Genomic DNA, 20,358 nt, shown 5'->3' with positions numbered 1-20,358 from the left:
CCCAGATTCATAAAGCAAGTTCTTAGAGGCCTACAAACAGACTTAGACTCCCACACAATAATAGTGGGAGACTTTTAACACCCCACTGTCAATATTAGACAGATCAACAAGACAGAAAATTAACAAGGGTCTTCAGGACTTGAACTCAGCTCTGAACCAAGTGGACCTAATAGACATCTACAGAACTCTACACCCCAAAGCAACAGAATATACATTGTTCTCAGCACCACATCACACATATTCTAAAATTGACCATATAATTGGAAGTAAAACACTCCTCAGCAAATGCAAAAGAATGGAAATCATAACAAACAGTTTCTCAGACCACAGTACAATCAAATTAGCACTCAGGATTCAGAAACTCACTCAAAACTGCACAACTACATGGAAACTGAACTACGTGCTCCTGAATGACTACTGGGTAAATAACAAAACTAAGGCAGAAATAAATAAGCTCTTTGAAACCAATGAGAACACAACATACCAGAATCTCTGGGACACAGCTAAAGCAGTGTTTAGAGGGAAATTTATAGCACTAAATGCCCACAAGAGAAAGCAGGAAAGATCTAAAATCGACATCCTAACATCACAATTAAAAGAACTAGAGAAGCAAGAACAAACAAATTCAAAAGCTAGCAGAAGACAAGAAATAACTAAGATCAGAGCAGAACTGCAGGAGATAGAGACACGAAAACCCCTTCAAAGAAACAATGAATCCAGGAGCTGATTTTTTGAAAAGATGAACAAAATAGATAGACTGCTAGCCAGACTAATAAAGAAGAAAAGAGAGAAGAATCAAATAGACATAATAAAAAATGATAAAGGGGAAATCACCACTGATCCCACAGAAATACAAAACACCATTAGAGAATAAACACCACTATGCAAATAAACTAGAAAATCTAGAAGAAATTGATAAATTCCTGGACACATACACCCTCCCAAGACTAAACCAGGAAGAAGTCGAATCCCTGAATACACCAATAACAAGTTCTGAAATTGAGGCAGTAATTAATAGCCTACTAACCAAAAAAAGCCCAGGACCAGATGGATTCACAGCTGAATTCTACTAGAGGTAAAAAGAGGAGCTGGTACCATTCCTTCTGAAACTATTCCAAACAACAGAAAAAGAGGGAATCCTCCCTAACTCATTTTATGAGGCTAGCATCATCCTGATACCAAAACCTGGCACACAACACAAAAAGAAAATTTCAGGCCAATATCCCTGATGAATATTGATGCTAAAATCCTCAATAAAATACTGGCAAACTGAATGCAATAGCACATCAAAAAGCTTATTTGCATGATCAAGTTGGCTTCATCCCTGGGATGCAAGACTGGTTCAACATATACAAATCAATAAACATAATCCATCACATAAACAGAACCAATGACAAAAACCACTTGATTATCTCAATAGATGCAGAAAAGGCCTTTGATAAAATTCAACACCCCTTCATGCTAAAATCTCTCAATAAACGAGGTATTGACGGAACATATCTCAAAATAATAAGAGCTATTTATGACAAACCCACAGCCAATATCATACCAAATGAGCAAAAGCTGGAAGCATTCCCTTTGAAAACCAGCACAAGACAAAGATGTCCTCTCTTACCACTCCTACTAGACATAGTATTCGAAGTTCTGGCCAGAGCAATCAGGCAAGAGAAAGAAATAAAGCGTATTCAAATAGGAAGAGATAAAGTCAAAGTGTCTCTGTTTGCAGATGACATTATTGTATATTTAGACTACTCCATTATCTCAGCCCAAAATCTCCTTAAGCTGACAAGCAACTTCAGCAAAGTCTCAGGATACAAAATCAATGTGCAAAAATCACAAGCATTCCTATACAGCAATAATAGACAACCAGAGAGCCAAATCATGAGTGAACTCCCATTCACAATAGCTACAAAGATAATAAAATACCTAGGAATACAACTTACAAGGGATGCGAGGACCTTTTTAAGGAGAACTACAAACTACTGCTCAAAGAAATAAGAGAGAACACAGACAAATGGAAAAACATTCCATGCTCATGGATAGGAAGAATCAATAATGTGAAAATGGCCATACTGCCCCAAGTAATTTATAGATTCAATGCTATCCTCATCAAGCTACCATTAACTTTCTTCACAGAATTAGAAAAAAAACTACTTTAAATTTCATATGGAGCCAAAAGAGAGCCCGTATAGCCAAGACAATCCTAAGCAAAAAGAACAAAGCTGGAGGCATCACACTACCTGACTTCAAACTATACTAATTGTCTACAGTAACCAAAACAGCATGGTACTGGTACCAAAACAGATATATAGACCAATGGAACAGAAGAGACGCCTCAGAAATAATACTACACATCTACAACCATCTGATCTTTGACAAACCTGACAGAAACAAGCAACGGGGAAAGGATTCCCTATTTAATAAATGGTGTCGAGAAAACTGGTTAGCCATATTCAAAAAACTGAAACTGGACCCCTTCCTTACACCTTATAGAAAAATTAACTCAAGATGGATTAAAGACTTAAACGTAAGATCTAAAACCATAAAAACCCTAGAAGAAAACCTAGCCAATACCATTCAGGACATAGGTACGGGCAAAGACTTCATGACTAAAACACCAAAAGCAATGGCAACAAAAGTCAAAAATGACAAATGGAATCTAATTAAACCAAAGAGCTTCTGCACAGCAAAAGAAACAATCATCAGAGTGAATAGGCAACCTACAGAATGGGAGAAAATTTTTGCAATCTATCCATCTGACAAAGGGCTAATATCCAGAATCTACAAAGAACTTAAACAAATTTACAAGAAAAAAAACAAATAACACCATCAAAAAGTGGGTGAAGACTATGAACAGACACTTCTCAAAAGAAGACATTTATGCAACCAACAAACATATGAAAAAAGCTCATCACTGGTCATTAGAGAAATGCAAATCAAAGCCACAATGAGATACCATCTCACGTCAGTTAGAATGGTGGTCATTAAAAAGACTATAGCAGAAAAAAAAAAAAAAAACACTCAGGAAAAAACAGATGCTGGAGGGGATGTGGAGAAATAGGAACACTTTTACACTGTTGGTGGGAGTGTAAATTAGCTCAACCATTGTGGAAGACAGTGTGACAATTCCTCAAGGATCTAGAACCAGAAATACCATTTGACCCAGCAATCCCATTACTGGGTATATACCCAAAGGATTATAAATTACTATAAAGACACATGTTTATTGCAGTACTGTTCACAATAGCAAAGACTTGGAACCAAACCAAATGCCCACCAATGATATACTGGATAAAGAAAATGTGGCACATATATACCATGGAATATTACGCAGCCATAAACAAGGATGAGTTCATGTCCTTTGCAAGGACATGGATGAAGCTGGAAACCATCATTCTCAGCAAACTAACACAGGAACAGAAAACCAAATACCACATGTTCTCACTCATAAGTGGGAGTTGAACAATGAGAACACATGGACATAGGGAGGGGAACATCACACACCAGGGCCTGTCAGGGGCTGGGGGGCTAGAGGAGGGATAGCATTAGAAGAAATACCTAATGTAGATGACGGGTTGATGGGTGCAGCAAACCACCATGGCACGTGTATACCTTTGTAACAAACCTGCACATTCTTCACATATACCCAGAACTTAAAAGTATAATTTTAAAAAGACATATTTACCATATGACATAGCAGTTCCACTCCTACCTGTCTACCACAAAGAATGTCTACAAAAATAAATCTACAACTTTTGAAATGTTAAATTTGTTTCAGCAGTAATTCAAGCCTTTACTTCATTTAAATGGAATCTGCAGGTGTCCAGGGCTTTGCCCACGGTGAATACCCAGTGTTTTCCTTCTGGAATTCTATCAATATCTGATTAACTCACCCTTAGACATAAAGGTATTGACAAGGTGTGCCAGGGAGATTAGAGTTACAACTCAACAAACTCAGAAATCAGCTGGAGTTATGAGTTGTGCTTGCAAAATTAACTCTGAATTATTACTACTAGGTATATTTTCTGCATAGAACATTAATAACAAGCTGGCTTTCTTCTGCTATTAGCTTTCTCCCAAACCCACTTACTCTCTTCTCAGGTGGTGGGTGCTCCCCAAAGTAAAGTCATTTAAAATGCCATCTGCCTAAAACAAATCAAAATTAGAAGCGAAAATCTGCTACAGGACAATGATGCAATGCATCCCAAGTCCAAACAAGCTACTGGGTCAAAGTTTTGAATAATTAGCACCACAGTCCTATTATTTATGATACCAAAAACAGATTGCTAATAGAATTATATCTTTTTTGAAGATATATGATATTTCTCTTGGTGTACTCCTAAAGCCTAATCCAGGAGCCTGGGTGACCCAACGAGTTGCATTTTCACAAATTAGTGTCTGGAGAACAGGGGTATGTGCAGAGCTCTCCCTAGACTCTTGTAAGTATATCCAAAGATTCCTCTTCCAATTGTTACACATCATTTCTTTTTCAATTCTCCCCTCTATATCAAATCAATGTTGACATATATTTGAATTTGATGAAAACTAGATTGCAGGAAACTTTTCAGATATCACGGTAACCTGAGCATGCTTTGTTATTAAAAGCAGAATCTTTTTAATTGAAAACTCAAGATACTTCAAAATTCATTGAAGTTATATATAATTTTTTCTATTATACACGAATAAGACAGCTTAACCATATGCTCTTGCCTAATGTTGGGGCTCAAAAATAAAATATCCGAAGTGAAGGCCTAAGAAGCGGCCTCGGAGCAAAGTCTCTCTCTGACCTTCTCCTGCCCTCCTGTCTCTCACCCCTCATCCTCCCTCTAGTCAAGCCTAGTCTAGAAACTAGAATCCAGGGCTGGGTGCAGTGGCCCATGCGTGTAATCCCAGCACTTTGGGAGGCCAAGGCAGGCGGATCTCTTGAGGTCAGTTTGAGACCAGCCTGGCCAACATGGTGAAACCCCATCTCTACTAAAAATACAAAAGTTAGCCAGGCATGGTGGCGGGAGCTTGTAATCCCAGCTATGTGGGAAGCTGAGGAGCAGAATTGCTTGAACCCAGGAGGCAGAGGGTGCAGTGAACCCAGACGGTGCCATTGCACTCCAGCCTGGGCAACAGAGCAAGACTCCATCTCAAAAAAAAAAAAAAACAACCTAGAATCCCTCTTCCCTAAAATGGGTCATAGAAACCAGAGCCTCTTTTCCCCAAAGCCAGCCATAAAGTCTAAAAATGTTACTCTAACCTTTCCCACGACCACCTTTCTGTGTAATAGCTGGCCATAAAGAAATTAAGACCCTCACCAACCCAAATGTCCAACAATGATAGACTGGATTAAGAAAATGTGGCACATGTACACCATGGAATACTATGCAGCCATAAAAAATGATGAGTTCATGTCCTTTGTTGGGACATGGATGAAGCTGGAAACCATCATTCTCAGCAAACTATCACAAGGACAAAAAACCAAACACCGCATGTTCTCACTCATAGGTGGGAATTGAACAATGAGAACACATGGACACAGGAAGGGGAACATCACACACCAGGGACTGTTGTGGGGTGGGGGGAGGGGGAAGGGATAGCATTAGGAGATATACCTAATGCTACATGATGAGTTAATGGGTGCAGCACACCAACATGTCACATGTATACATATGTAACTAAACTGCACGTTGTGCACATGTACCCTAAAACTTAAAGTATAATAATAATAAAATAAAATAAAAATAAAATAAAATAAAAAAGAAATTAAGACCCTCATTCCAGAGAGGTCCTACTCCATACCCATGAGAAGAAATCCGTTGCAGAGAGAGGCCAAGAAAAATCTGAACAGATAGATCTTGCTGAGTTTTCCCACTCAGTCCATTTGCATTAGCTCATGCCCTTTATTCTGATCACAGTTCTACATAGCTGTCCATACTTTGTTGAACCCAAGCACAAAAATGGACAGTTTCTCCTGTATCTTTGGGTTTTCATTCTGAAACCTCTCATGTTGGGTAAAATTATGATCAAACACATTTTAAAAGGCAGAGATGCCTTTCTTCAGAATAAATCCCAATTCGAACCCCAATTTTTAAATAGATAAGACAAGGGTATCCTGGTTGAAGTGGAAGTGGAGGCTCAGACCCCTTTGACACCCACCATCACTATCCCTCAGACCCCAGAAACATCTCTGTCCAAGCCTAGAGCTCTGCAGGAAGTGGTTTGAATCCACTGCTCAAGACATTCTTAATTTTATTGTGGGATTAAGCCAAACCACCAGAGTGATACACATTTGAACAGTGACTAAGGCCCATGTAGAACTAATTCTCCAAAAGCACTAAATCAAATGTACTCAAATTGTATTGAGATACCTTATTTTAAAGTTAAATGAAACGTAAGAAGTAACCAAAAGACCTGTGCTGCCTGGAATCATATTTAGTAGAGTGGCCAAAAGTGTAGACTTCGGAGCTAGCCTGTCTGGGTTGGAATCCCAGCTCTGCCATTTATTAATTGTGTGATCTGATGCAAGTTATTTAACTTATTTGTGCCTTTGCTTCCTTATCTGTAAAAGGGAGATGAAGACAATAATATTACCTACCTCAGGGAATGCTGGGAGAAATTAATGAATTCAAGTAATTAGAAGAAAGTTATTTATTATTTATAAAGAGCCATGGAAAATCTTTTCCTTTAGCCCTCAGTATTAAGAAAATTGTCGGGTGCAGTGGTTCACGCATGTAATCCTAGCATTTTAGGAAGCCGAGGCAGGCAGATCGCTTGAGCTCAGGAGTTCAATACATGGTGAAACCCCGTCTCTACAAAAAAATACAAAAATTAGCAGGGTGTGGTGGCGCGCACGTGTAGTCCCAGCTACTTGAGGGGCTGAGGCAGGAGAATCACTTGAACCTGGGAGGTCAAGGCTGCAGTGAGCTGGGATCGCACCACTGTACTCCCTCCTGGGCGGCAAAGTGAGACCCTGTCTCAAAAAAAAAAAAAAAAAAAAAAAAAGGAAAGAAAAGAAAATAAAATTTATCTATACCCTGAAGATTGAATTATTTTTATTTTGAAAACATTGTAAGTTCTTCTTTATTGTGGTAAAATGTAAAGATAGATGTCCACTTCTCCTTCAGGGTCCATGGGAAGCACAACTAGTCAATCTTTCCCACTGAAACCACGCAAAGCCTCAGAATTTTTTGCAACAGAGATCTCCAGGTAGTTACTCTTAAGAAATCAAAGTTGGCACATAAGTACAACCTACTATTCTCCCATGGCTAGAAGTACTCTTTCCACTAATCCACCCTGTATCGTATGTGGGTAAAACAGCAAAATCAAGGAAATGAATACAGAGAAATACCAAGCATATTCATGAAATAGCAGATATTCAAGAAGTCAGTGTAAGTTTTTATTTATCAAACACTAATATTGATAAACATTAATTCTAAACAATTTAAATTTGTTTTAAATTTTAAAACATTTTACTATTCTAAACATTTAAAAATACTATTAATATTAAATAATATTAATTTCATAGTAGCCCTTTGAAGTAGATACTATTATCCTTGTCTTACAGATAAGAAAACTGAGGCGAAGAGAAGTTAAGAAGCTGCTCAAGATCACACAGCTAGTAAATGGTAACTCAGGCTGTCCAGCTGCGGAGGCCAACTTTCAACAGCCCTGAGACTATGCTTCTCTTTGAGGGTAAGAAAGAGACAATGTCAGAGCCAGGCTTTAGGGGGATTAACCTGCTAGGAGGAAGTAGGATGAACTAGGAGGGTGAACAATAATAATTACTATTATGTGGCGGGAGCTTGTAATCCCAGCTATGTGGGAAGCTGAGGAGTAGAATTGCTTGAATCCAGGAGGCAGAAGGTGCAGTGAACCCAGATGGTGCCATTGCACTCCAGCCTGGGCGACAGAGCAAGACTCCATCTCAAAAAAAAAAAAACACAAAAAACTAGAACACTTATATGTTAGGCACTGTACTGAGTATTTTACATATGTTCTTTAATTCTCACAATTCTTTGAGATCAACACAATTATTATTTCCATTTTAAAGATAAAGTAATTAAGGAACAAAGAGATTAAGCAATGATACCAGGTAAGAAGTGGCAGAGCTAGGACTCAAACCCAGTTCTACCTGACTCCAAACTCACATTCTTAACTACTCACAAGATATGACTTTAAGTGACATATGTGAACAATAATAGGAATGAAGAAGTAAAACCAATGCAGGACATATTGTGAAGGAGGAATCCATGAAGTTTAGCAACTGTTTCAGTGTATCAGAGAAAGGGGAGAAGTCAGAGATTACTAAGGTTTGAAAGGTGAGTAACTTGAAGAAGTGACACTGTTCAAAGAAACAGGGAAGTCAGAAAGAGCTCAGCCTCAGAGAGGAAGATGAATTATACTTAGACAACACTCATTTCTATGCAGGAAAATAGTGTATGGAGAAGAGAGCTACCAATTTCATGTTAGTTTATGCCACTCAGCCACCCAGATTCTCCAAACCCCATATAGAGACTGGACAAGAACTCCTGGTTCTTGTCTGCCTGAACAGATTTTTCTGACCTCTTCTACTATTTGAACAATCAGCCCAATTTTAAAAGTTAAGTCAGAAGGAAAAAATAAAGAGAGTGATTAAAAAAACAGGGTGGCCTTTTTTCTCCAGGAGTTTCTGGTCTGTGCTTCATTCTAAAGCAACCAACACATGTCTCTGCACAACAGCCAGCAGCATTTTGGCACAAGATATTCATGGATTGTCATAATAGGCAATGCTAACCAACTTAGCAGAAATAAGAATTTAACACTTTTGTGAAAACTACTGCTTCCTCTACACCCACCATGATCACCAAAAGTTTTTCCTGAGAAAAAAAAATCATGATTTGTGGTTAGAATGTCAGGTTTCTGCCATTAATTAGTTGTGTGACCTAAGCAAGTAACTTGATTTTTCTGTACTCATGTAATTCCCTCCTCTATTAACTTGAGAGGATTGGCTACATTCAATTTAACTCAGATGTAACTAACATTTACTCAGCCGATGCTAGGATTCTTTCCAACACTTTATATTCCATTATTCAAAATGGTAGAAAGAAGGAGCAAAAGGTCTTGAGCCTAAATAGACGAGAGCTGAAAGCAGTGCTATAGTTCATTTCATGCAATTCTCTTAGTTTATAAACCAAGAAAGTGAGGCCCAGAATCTTGACTCACTGTGGATAAAAAGCTAGTTTGCAACCAAGTCCAATCTAAAACTGAGCCCTGATTTGCCTTCTTGGGCTTTTCCCGCTACACCACAGTGTCCTTTCTACCCAGCTAGTTTAGGAATGTTTGTCTTAGATCAACTCAGAATGAGTTACAAAAGGAAAAAACACAAAGCCTGGCTGATCTGAGAGAGATTTATGTGTTGGATTTAAGTTCTTATAAAACAAAATCCCATAACACTTCAACTGCAACATAAAAGTATTAGGCTATGTTACATGGTTTTTATAGCACAGTATAATGGCTAAAGCCTAAGGCAGAACTTCTGTTCTTACTGCCATAGACACAGCCTAACTTCCAAAAGGTTACTCTGAAGTTGTGAATCCTGAGACAACAAAAGAGAGGTGATGGTGCCCCCCCACCTGGGTAGCTCACTTGGCCAAGTCTGCATTTGGTGCCCACTTTGACTTTGCCACTGGAGGAGCAAAGGAGGAAAAAGATGTTCAGAGCTAGGTAGAGAGGAAAGAAGGGGGCTGAGGGAGGGTGCCAGCCAAGTCGTTCAGCAGCATTGCAGATCTCCAACTCTAATTCCCCATCTCCTTACTTCTGGTTCTAAGAAACATACAGAAATAGAGAAACAGCAAACACAAAATTCAAAAACAGAAACTCTAGTGACAGTTGGCATGGCACTGCCGTAGGAGCTTCTGCCATAGGCAGAAGTACACACTGCCTACCCCAAGAGCTGGCTCTGCTCACAACTTCCTTGCTGAGCTGTGAGGTTTAATAAGACCACCTGGTCAATGCCTTAGGTTCCTTAGACACAGGCATTAAATGAACACAGAAAGACTAATAAATAGAACTAATTCATTGTTTTTATGAATAAGAGTCTTTTTACCTTCTAAGTAGGAGTAAAAATGAAAAAAGATAAATTTAACCACATTCGGCCAGGCACGGTGGCTCACGCCTGTAATTCCAGCACTTTGGGAGGCCAAGGCGGGCAGATCACCTGAGGTTGGGAGTTCAAGACCAGCCTGACCAACATGGAGAAACCCCATGTCTACTAAAAATACAAAAGTAGCCGGGCGTGATGGCGCATGCCTGTAATCCCAGCTGCTCAGGAGGCTAGGCAAAAGAATTGCTTGAACCCCGGAGGCGGAGGTTGTGGTGAGTGGAGATCACGCCATTGCACTCCAGCCTGGGCAACAAGAGCGAAACTCTGTCTCCAAAAACAACAACAATGACGACAACAACAAAAATTTAACCACACTCTTCCTTTGAGGTAAAATAATCTGGACCATCAAATAGCTGCCCACTCTGAACACAAAGGAGCATATCTCCTCTGACACTTGCATGTCAAGTCTTTCTAGGGCCCTTTTCTAATTGATAGGCTTTATTATATTCACAATCCTACATCTGATGTAACATAATACACCTCTTATTCTAAAATGAATATTTTTAAACCACACTAGTGTTCATTTATTTATTTATTTATCAGCAAATATTGAGTATCACCTATGTGCCAGGCACTGTTCTGAGTGCTAGGAATAGAGCAGTGAACAAAATAAACAAAAATCCTGTGCTCTTGGAGCTCACCTTCTAGTTGAAATCTCTCCCTCTTTATTTTCAAAGTGCTCAATTTCATAAATGCTTGTTAGCCCAGGCACAGTGGCTCATGCCTGTAATCCCAGCACTTTGAGAGGCCAAGGCAGGCAGATCACCTGAGGTTGGGAGTTCAAGACCAGCCTGACCAACATGGAGAAACTCTGTCTCTACTAAAAATAAAAAATTAGCTGGGCATGATGGCATGCGCCTGCAATCCCAGCTACTTGGGCGGCTGAGGCAGGAGAATCGCTTGAACCCGGGAGGCGGAGGTTGTGGTGAGCTGAGATCGCTCCACTGTACTCCAGCCTGGGTAACAAGAGCAAAACTCCATCTCAAAAATAAATAAATAAATAAATAAATGCTTGCTGAATGAATAATAAATAATATTTGGGATAATCTGTGAGAATCAGACAAATTATACAGATTGTGAGCCATATAAAATCTAAGACAAAATGTATGAATTTAATTAATCTTTGAATTTTTACCTCCATTTCCTGTCAAGTCTCTTTTTCATTTTTGCCAGCCTGCTGCAAAATAAAATAATTTCCTAGGAAGTATTTCTTCCAAGGTATAGAGTATAAAATATCAACAAGGCCGGTCACAGTGGCTCACACCTGTAAACCCAGCACTTTGGGAGGCCAAGGCGGGCAGATCACGAGGTCAGGAGTTTGAGACCAGCCTGGCTAACATGGTGAAATCCCGTCTCTACTAAAAATACAAAAATTAGCTGAGCATGGTGGTGGGCGCCTGTAATCCCAGTTACTTGGGAGGCTGAGGCAGGAGAATCATTTGAACCTGGGAAGCAGAGGTTGCAGTGAGTTGAGATCACACCATTGCACTCCAGCCTGGGTGACAGAGCGAGACTCCGTCAAAAAAAAAAAAGCCAACAAAACAGAAAGAGGCCCTTATAAACAGAAAAGAAGAGAGACAGCCTGGTAGTGATCACCTTCATTCAGTGAAGTCCTACATTTAGAGACCTTGTCCTCTATGCCAAGCATCAAATTTTTAAAGACCCAATAAAGTAGCATTTCAAAAACCAACACTAAACGAATTAATAACCTGGCTGAACACTTACTTCAAGGAGGTTCACAGCTGACCCTCTAGAGCATGGCCTTGGGGGTTCCATGTTGGTTTACGTTCATCTGCACCCGGTGCAGTACTGCTGACTTCCAGTCAGTGGCAACTTCATTTTCATAGTGTCCTGGGTGGTGCAGCCGGGGGAGGGGTGGGTCAGGCAAACAGGTGTTTCGTAATGCAGTCAGGTACAGAGCAAGTTCTTTGCCTCTGGGAAGTAAAGTTAAAAGGATAAGAGATTATGAGAGAAATCCACTATAGCATCAAGGAATGGTAGCAAATGTGGAAATGTGGACATCAAAGCCTGGGTAATTAGTAAAGCAAATCTCCAAAGAAAAAAAAATGGATGAAGTCATCTTTCACATTCCCCTTCTAAGCTGACTGGATGAAAGAATAAAGGGATTTATTATTTTATCAGGAAATCAAAAAAAGAGAGAGAGAGAAAAGAAATATCAGAATGACACGAACATTTGCTAGCAAAAATAATGCTAAATTCATCTCAAGGTAGCTTCCACTTAGAAGGCAAATCTATAATAAAAGGAATGAAATAGGCTTTCTTTGTCATCACTCAAGCAAACTACCATTTGTATTACTACCAGCTACATTCATATCCAAAGAAAACAGACAAAGTCAAACACAAGTTTTCAAATACTACCAAGGATATACAGGTAAAAAGAAATCACAGGCCAGGAGCGGTGGCTTGCACCTGTAATCCCAGCACATTGGGAGGCCAAAGTGAGAGGATTGACTTGAACCCAGGAGTTTGAGACCAGCCTGGGTAACACTGGGAAACCCAGTCTTTTTAAAGAAAAAAAAATTTAGCCAGGCATGGTGGCATGTGCCTATAGTCCCATCTACTCAGGAGAAGGCTGAGGCAGAAGGATTGCTTGCGCCCAGGGGTCAAGGCTGCAGTAAGCCATTATCAAACCACTCCACTCCAACCTGGGTGACAGAGTGAGACCTCATCTCACAAAAGAAATCACAGCAAGTAAACTACAAACATGAACAAGAATAGAAAGTGGTTCCATAGGGTCCAGAATATAAGCTACCTGCATCATGAGGATAGTAGTAAGAGGTGAGTCCAAATCTTGATTCCTGTCTTTGGTTATCTTCTCAAGCAGTCCCCTGTAAGAGGGATAACTTCACTACTTAGTAATGACAAAGCAGTTCAAAGCAGTTCTCTGTTTTTTAGAGAAATCCAAATACTGTAATAATGAGCAATAGCTCTAAGATGCATATTAAAATAACATTCAAGACCATTGTGACTTTTGTGAAATGACCTCTAACACAACATGCAGCTGAAACATTATGTATCAGAATGGCTTGGGAAGGGGAAATGGATGGGGGAATGGGGGTTCAGGTGTATGAGGAGAGGAGGCATAAGTGCCCTTTTTTTAGTATTTTATTGTCGTCGTTGACTAATTCTAATTGTTTGCTTTTGAATACTTAAAAATATTTTAAGGGTATTGATTCCACCTTCCTTTCAAATTTTCAATTCTCTCTCCAACTTCCTTTACTGGCTTTCCCTTCCTTTCAGTGCCTTTATTCTCCCTGTTTGCCTCAGTCTTCTCTGTACTGCAAAGTTCCAAGTTTCTGTGGCAGAGAAATAAATTAGGTGAGGAGAGGGAAAGAGAGTGTGATCAGGATTAGAGGAAGAACTATTTTAGCTTCCTTGGTCCCTGATTCTATCAGAACATCTATGTAACCTGGTGAAAATTATTGCAGAATGTGGCAGTCATGGAGGCTTAGGAAAGAAACTCCACCATTATAAATTCCAGCCAAGAAACATGTTAAAACATTCAGTCATTTATTGCACCCACATACAATCCACCATCTGGATTCACATTACATAAAAGCATACAGAAAGCTTTGCAAGCCAGAAGTCGAAGATGTGCATGAAAAAGTTGACTAAATAACCCCTAGCCGGTGACTGAAAAGCCAGTGTTGAAGATGGACAGGCTGTGTGATGGGAAGTGTGGCTTCCGATAGCTCTTTCAGATGATTTAGAAAATGCATGAATATTGTTCATCTTCAGATACAAGCATCATTATTGCTGATATTACAGTGACTAAAAGAGCTACTATGTACCGAGGAAAGCAACCCAATACATCAAGTAGTAAGTTTATACTCTCCATCTGTGGGTAAAATATAAAACAAAACATTAAAAAAAGATTATAAAGAACGATAATAAAGTTATGTTGAAAGGCACCATTGTTTTTTGTTACTAAGCTACTGAGGTATTGTGAATTGTTAACTCGCTTTATTTTCTTCCCTTGTGCCTTTTCATTTTTGTTCTATCTTCAACCTGCATCTCCCATCCCCCAACATTCAAGCACATAGATAATTATGTGTTTATGGCCTCTGAGTAGCTTTGGGGCAGGATGGGAAGCAGAAGAGGCCTGCAAGTCTTTTTCATTATTCTTCCAAAGTCTTGGGATAACAGAGGTGTTTTTGTGAAGGAGATGTTTCTATACTAAACATAAAAAAGTGTCGTGATCAGCAATATAAACTTAAAAGGACTTTCACAAGTAGAGATTCCTCCTGTTTCAGGTTGGTGGCTGAGGGGAGGAGAGTGAAGAAGGTCTACAGGTTCTGAGAGCAAAGCAAATGTGAGCCCATTTCTTGCCAGCACACACGTTCAGCACCAAGACCCAGAGAGAGAAAGGCTGCCTGCTGTGTCTACGCTGATAGGAGTACAACATTTAGTACAAATTTTCCAGCAATTTTCAGCAGATAAAACTAAGCTGATCATCCTCCCAGGTTATATAAAAATTAAGGTTCTTAGCTTAGAAGCAAACTGCACCTGACTTGAGCAGAATTTGTTACTTCAAGCAAACATGGAATGTACTGGAAGATTATGGGGAAGTTCAGGGAATCAAAGGCAATCTGGGAACACCTAGCTTCAGAAAGTGAAATCACTTTGGTAACCTGGATAACCGAAAGTGCAGCACCATCCCCTCGGGGTGCTGATACCAGATGGATCAAATCTAATCTTGTCCTATCCTTGAGTCACCCCTCACAAAATTTAAATTTCTGAAGGAGTTGGAGGACCCTTTCTTAGATCCCTTGCCCAACCTTCAGCCAAGGAGGGTAAAACAATTTATTTCATAGTGGTAGGATACTGTAGGCATTGGGGGTGGGTAAGTCCCCAAAAGAAAATCAGGTGCTATTACAAAAAAAAAAAAAAAGAATGGATACTGGGTAGGCATAAAAACATATGCTCACTGCAAATGGCCACTTTAGAGATACAAAAATCTCATATATTTAATTACTTTTTAATACATTGCTTATGTGTGATAATCAATTGGAAGAAGTTGGAGTTCAATTTGTCTGAACACTAAATTCATTGTGTCATTCCTGCTTCTAACTACTTATTGGCTCACCATTACCTCCAGTAAAGCTCCAAATTCCTTCATACTCTTCTAGTCTCTCCTAGTCAACCCTTCTCAACTTTAATTCTCTTCCTTCCCTGCACCTATATCCCCATAATATTAAGGGATTTGCATTTCCTTGAACACGTTATCCTGTTTCATATCTATGACTCTTTACACATGCTGCTCTCTCTGTTTGGAATCTCCCTCCCTATTCCTTGCCTTCCTGGAGAATTTACTCAATCCAAACACCTCCTCCTTAGGGAAACTTCTAGGGTACCCTTTTCTCCCTAACACTCTTTCCCCCACCGCTTTTTTTCTTCATCTCAGTTTCCCCACTGTATATCTTGCACATGCCTCTATTTTTTATTTCACTGTGTTGTAATTATTTGTTTATATGTTTGTCTCCCCTACAAGTCTGTGAGCTTTTAGGGACAGGTTCTGAAAAAATGGGTGTTAAGTGAGTGAAAGAACTAATGAACTTTCCAATCAGACACTGTCTTAGTCCATTTGGGTTACTATAAAGGAATATCTGAGGCTGGGTAATTTATTTTATTTTATTTATTTATTTTTGAGACAGAGTCTGGCTCTGTCGCCCAGGCTGGAGTGCAGTGGCATGATCTTGGCTCACTGCAACCTCCACCCCCCAGGTTCAAGCCATCTTCCTGCCTCAGCCTCCTGAGTAGCTGGGACTACAGGCACCCACCACCACACTCAGCTAATTTTTGTATTTTTAGCAGAGACACGGTTTCACCAAGTTGGCCAGGCTGGTCTCAAACTCCTGACCTCAAGTCATCTGCCCACCTCAGCCTCCCAAAGTGTTGGCATTACAGGCATGAGCCATTGCACCCGGCCTGGGTAATTTATTTTTATTTTTATTTATTTTATTTATTTATTTTTGATGCCTCTTATGTATTTTACTTTGGTCCAAGCTTTCTCACAGGTATCTCATTTAATTTTTAAAAACTTGTCTAGGAGGTTAGGTTGGAGACCATTGTTCACAATTAATATATACAGAAACTTTGGCATATAGAGGTATAGTAGAATAAATGAATTTCGTTATGAATACGTAGTCACAGAATTTTTAGTGGATTCACTGCAGGGTTCATTTAAGTAGGAATTTTCATTGTGCATTGAATAACTGGATAAAGGTTGGAGACAAAATATAGAAATAAGGCAGGAAAAAATTCTAAAGGAGCTATCACCCATTGAAGATCAAACTGAAATTAAAGAGTTGCCAGTGACAAATAGGATTTGATTTAAAGACATTTGATTTATACCTTTCAAATAACTCTCTGATTGCATAACATGAAGTACATTTCTATTTGCATTATTAAGCAAAAGAAGTTTTCAGAGTGTTTTATATATTGGCTTTTCAGCATAATCAAGAAATTGCTATTTCACATTGGCAGTAAAATTGCTAGATTCTATGACTTAGCTATGTGACCTTGGCAAGTTACAAACTATCTATACTGCAGTTTCCTCATTTATAATGTGATGGTGATAATATATAGACATATTGTACAAGAATGAAGGTACTAAAATATGTGAAAGTGTTTTGAGTTCCTTATAAGCTACAAAGATATCATTATGTTCAATTATAATTATACATAGAAGTCTCTCCCCCCACCCTTCTTCCTTTCCTCCTCCCTCTCCTTCTCCCTCCCTCCTAAATATGTTCTCTCCTTTTAGAAACATAGGTTGTTAGAACTGGAAAAAAGCCACAGAGATCATACAATTCTATCAAATTAAAAAATAGAGTTACAAAGAAATGAAATGATTTACCCAAGGTCACAAAGCTACAAAGCTAGTTAATGGCCTAAGGAGGTTTAGATCCCAAGTCACTGGATTTCCCAAGCGTAACCTCATAGGGAAGCATTCTAGCAGAGTTGTTAAGAGCGTGACAAGGTTTGGTGACAAGCAAATTGGGGTTTCATCTCTACCACTGACCTGCTCTCTGCATTTATAAAACAAGGATAAAAACAGTATCCAACTCCCGGCATTACTGTGAAGTATTAAACACTTAGAAGAATGCCTAGATCTGACTAGCACTGAATAAATGTTATTGATCGTTACCATTTTCACCGCATTTCACTGCTTCTTTTGCAATAGCTTAGACTGCATCTATCTCCATTTTTTCTTTTTTTTTTTTCTTTTATTATTATTATTATTATTATCATTATTATACTTTAGGTTTTATGGTACATGTGCGCAATGTGCAGGTAAGTTACATATGTATACATGTGCCATGCTGGTGCGCTGTACCCACCAACTTGTCATCTAGCATTAGGTATATCTCCCAATGCTCTCCCTCCCCGGGGGAGGGTAATTTATTTTTAAAAGAAGTTGATTTGCCTCACGGTTCTGCAGGTTGTACAAGAAGCATGGTGATGGCGTCTCTTTCTGGTGAGGGCTTCAGCCTGTTTCCACTCATAGTAGAAGGTGAAGGGGAGCCAGCTGTGCAGAGATCACATGTTGAGAGAAGCAAGAAAGGAAGCAAGAGAGAGGAAAGGGAGAGGCCATGTTCAACAACCAGCTCTCCTGGAAACTAAGGGAGTGAGGACTCATTCATTGCCATGAAGATAGCACCAAGTCATTCATAAGGGATCTACCCCAATGACCCAAACATCTCCCAATAGGCCCCACCTCCAACCCTGAGAATCAAATTTCAACCAGAGGTTTGAAGGAGTCAGATAAACCAAGTTATAGCAGATACCAACATTCCCCAAGGGCCCACTTTGCCTGGAATCATAGCAGGTGTAGTAAGGAAGAATGTTTACTAAAGCAGTAGTTCACTACCAGAGGTAGGCAGATTGTCAGTGGGGAGGGACACATGGTTTCATTAAAATTTCCAAATATTCACTCTCCTTAATCCCCATGTTCACTTGCAAGCATAATGTACCATTATGCCTCTGCCTCCCTTATTTGTCCATATTGTTTCTGCAAATTTGTATCTATCTTCATTTCAGATCTGTAGTGATAAAACCTATACTCCAACATATTATATGTTTAATTACTAATGAAATACTTGGTTTTATATAGTGAATCATTTCATAGCATAGCCCCTAAGAATATGGGCTCAGGAACCAGATGGCCTGGGTATGGATACTGGCTCTGGTTGCATGACTCCACAGGATATTTAACCTCTCTGTGCCTCAGATACCTAATCTATAAAAATGAGGCCCATAATAGTACCCAACCCATTAGATTGGTGAGAGGATTAAATCAGTAATAGATGGAAAGCACATAGAACATTGTTTGACTTTAAAAATAGCTAAATAAATGCTAGCTGCCATTATTATTCCAATAAAATGTACTCCCTACCATAGTATCACAATGTTTTAATCATTACAATAATCCAGCAAATGAGAAGTGTAACAATAGAATGTATGTAAGCAGGAGTTTTACTTGTTGCCACCATAGTAGAATCCAAGTTCTTTAGTGAAGTAATTTTCAGGACATAAGAAACAATTCAAAACCACTGCAATAGAGAATGACCCTTAAGGAATCAATAAATGAATGAGAGAAATAGGATAAAGAGAACACCAATCTACCCAGCAACATTTCAACATACCTTTTTGTGCAAGAGGTTAGTAAGGGGGAAATAATTAAATATGATTCAAAAGAGGTTACCTAATTTGAAGTAACGAGAGAGGAAGGGAACTGCCCTTATTTTAGGAGGAAAGCAGTAGTTAAAAGAGTCTTGGCTGGGAGCAATGGCTTACGCCTGTAATCCCAGCACGTTGGGATGCTGAAGTGGGCAGATCATTTGAGCTTGGGAGCTCAAGACCAGCCTGGCCAACATGGTGAAACCCTGTCTCTATGGGGGAAAAAAAATTAGCAGGGCATGGTGGTGTGCACTTGTAGTCCTGACTATCCACTGAGGTGGGAGGATTGCTTGAGCTTGCAAGGTCGAGGCTGCACTGAGCTGAGATCGCACCACCGTACTCCAGCCTGGGCAACACAGCGAGACTCCATCTTCCCCACCCCCTCCCCCACACACACAAAAAAAACAAGTCTTGAACTTTGTGAAAAACAATTTTGCCCCACCTAGCTTGGGGAATTAGAACTAATTAATGAGTCCACTTACTTCATGAATTATTATTTATGTTCTCAGTCAGTCTTATTTCTTGGGATCAGAACTACAAGGTTTACTAATCAGATATATGTCAGAGAGTCCCATCTCATTTATAATAGTTCCCCCCTTATATTGGGGATATGTTCCAAGACCCCCAGTGAATGTCTGAAACTGCAGATAGTACCAAACCCTATATAAACTGGTTTTTTAAATTCATACATAACTTTGGTAAAGTTTAATTACAAATTAGGCACAGTAAGAGATTAACAACAGTAACTAATAAGATAGAACAATTATAACAATATACTATAATAAAAGTATGAGAATGTGGTCTCCCTCTCTCTCAAAATATCTTATGCTGTATTCACCGATTTTTGGACCATGGTTGACTTCAGGTAAATGAAAGTGTAGAAAGCAAAATCACAGATAAGAGGAGACTACTGTCCTCAGAAACCAACTTCTGTTAGAGAAAATTTAAATAATTTCTCCTTTCACCACTAGGTCTATAAGTCCAGTTGAAATTGGGGCCATACAAAACTCACTGTCCTGGTTTTCTAGGCATGCTGGTCACTCTGATGTTTAATAACGAGATAGGTTATAGTTATTCAGGAGTTTCCAACTTTATTTCTATGGGAAGATGCTAAGAAATCCAAACTTATTCTGTAGTTTTTGCTTATTACAAGTTGACTAAGGACATTGTATTTTATGGTAGTCATGAAAATAAGCCCTGGCACTAAAGTCTATGGTCAAAGATAAAGTGATCTTAGAACCAAGCCTTTAAACTACTGAGATCACTGAAATACTTTGCCCTCCTTCCTAATCTCATAGGGTTAGCTTTTGTTGGGATGCGTATTAATGAGTAAACTAATACTGACTACAAAAAAAAAAAAAACCTTCTGTTTTAGCATTTAAAATGTTTTAAATCTTCATTTATGTTTAAAACAGGATATTTCTCTGTTGCCCAGGCTGGAGTGCAGTGGTGTGATCATAGCTCACTGCAGCCTCAAACTCAAGCGATCCCCCTGCCTCAACCTCCTGAGTAGCTAGAACTACAGG

At 39.2% G+C, this 20,358-nt stretch overlaps 1 long non-coding RNA gene across 3 annotated transcripts in view; it reads right to left on the bottom strand.

Annotated features, from left to right (window-relative positions):
* The window catches only part of LOC129050383 (uncharacterized), a 44,595-nt gene that overhangs the window by 15,144 nt on the left and 9,093 nt on the right, over positions 1 to 20,358 (bottom strand). For all 3 annotated transcript variants that reach the window (XR_008513972.1, XR_008513978.1, XR_008513964.2), the window contains 2 exons: positions 12,903 to 12,978; positions 11,855 to 12,063 (listed from right to left, as the gene is read on the bottom strand). This is a non-coding gene — a long non-coding RNA (uncharacterized LOC129050383). The remainder of the gene's footprint in view (positions 1 to 11,854; positions 12,064 to 12,902; positions 12,979 to 20,358) is intronic.

The sequence above is a fragment of the Pongo abelii genome, chromosome 1 (genome assembly GCF_028885655.2).
Source record: "Pongo abelii isolate AG06213 chromosome 1, NHGRI_mPonAbe1-v2.0_pri, whole genome shotgun sequence".
NCBI classification, from domain to species: domain Eukaryota; kingdom Metazoa; phylum Chordata; class Mammalia; order Primates; family Hominidae; genus Pongo; species Pongo abelii.
The sequence above is the reverse complement of the archived record's forward strand: the minus strand, read 5'-3'. Positions and strand labels throughout refer to the sequence as shown.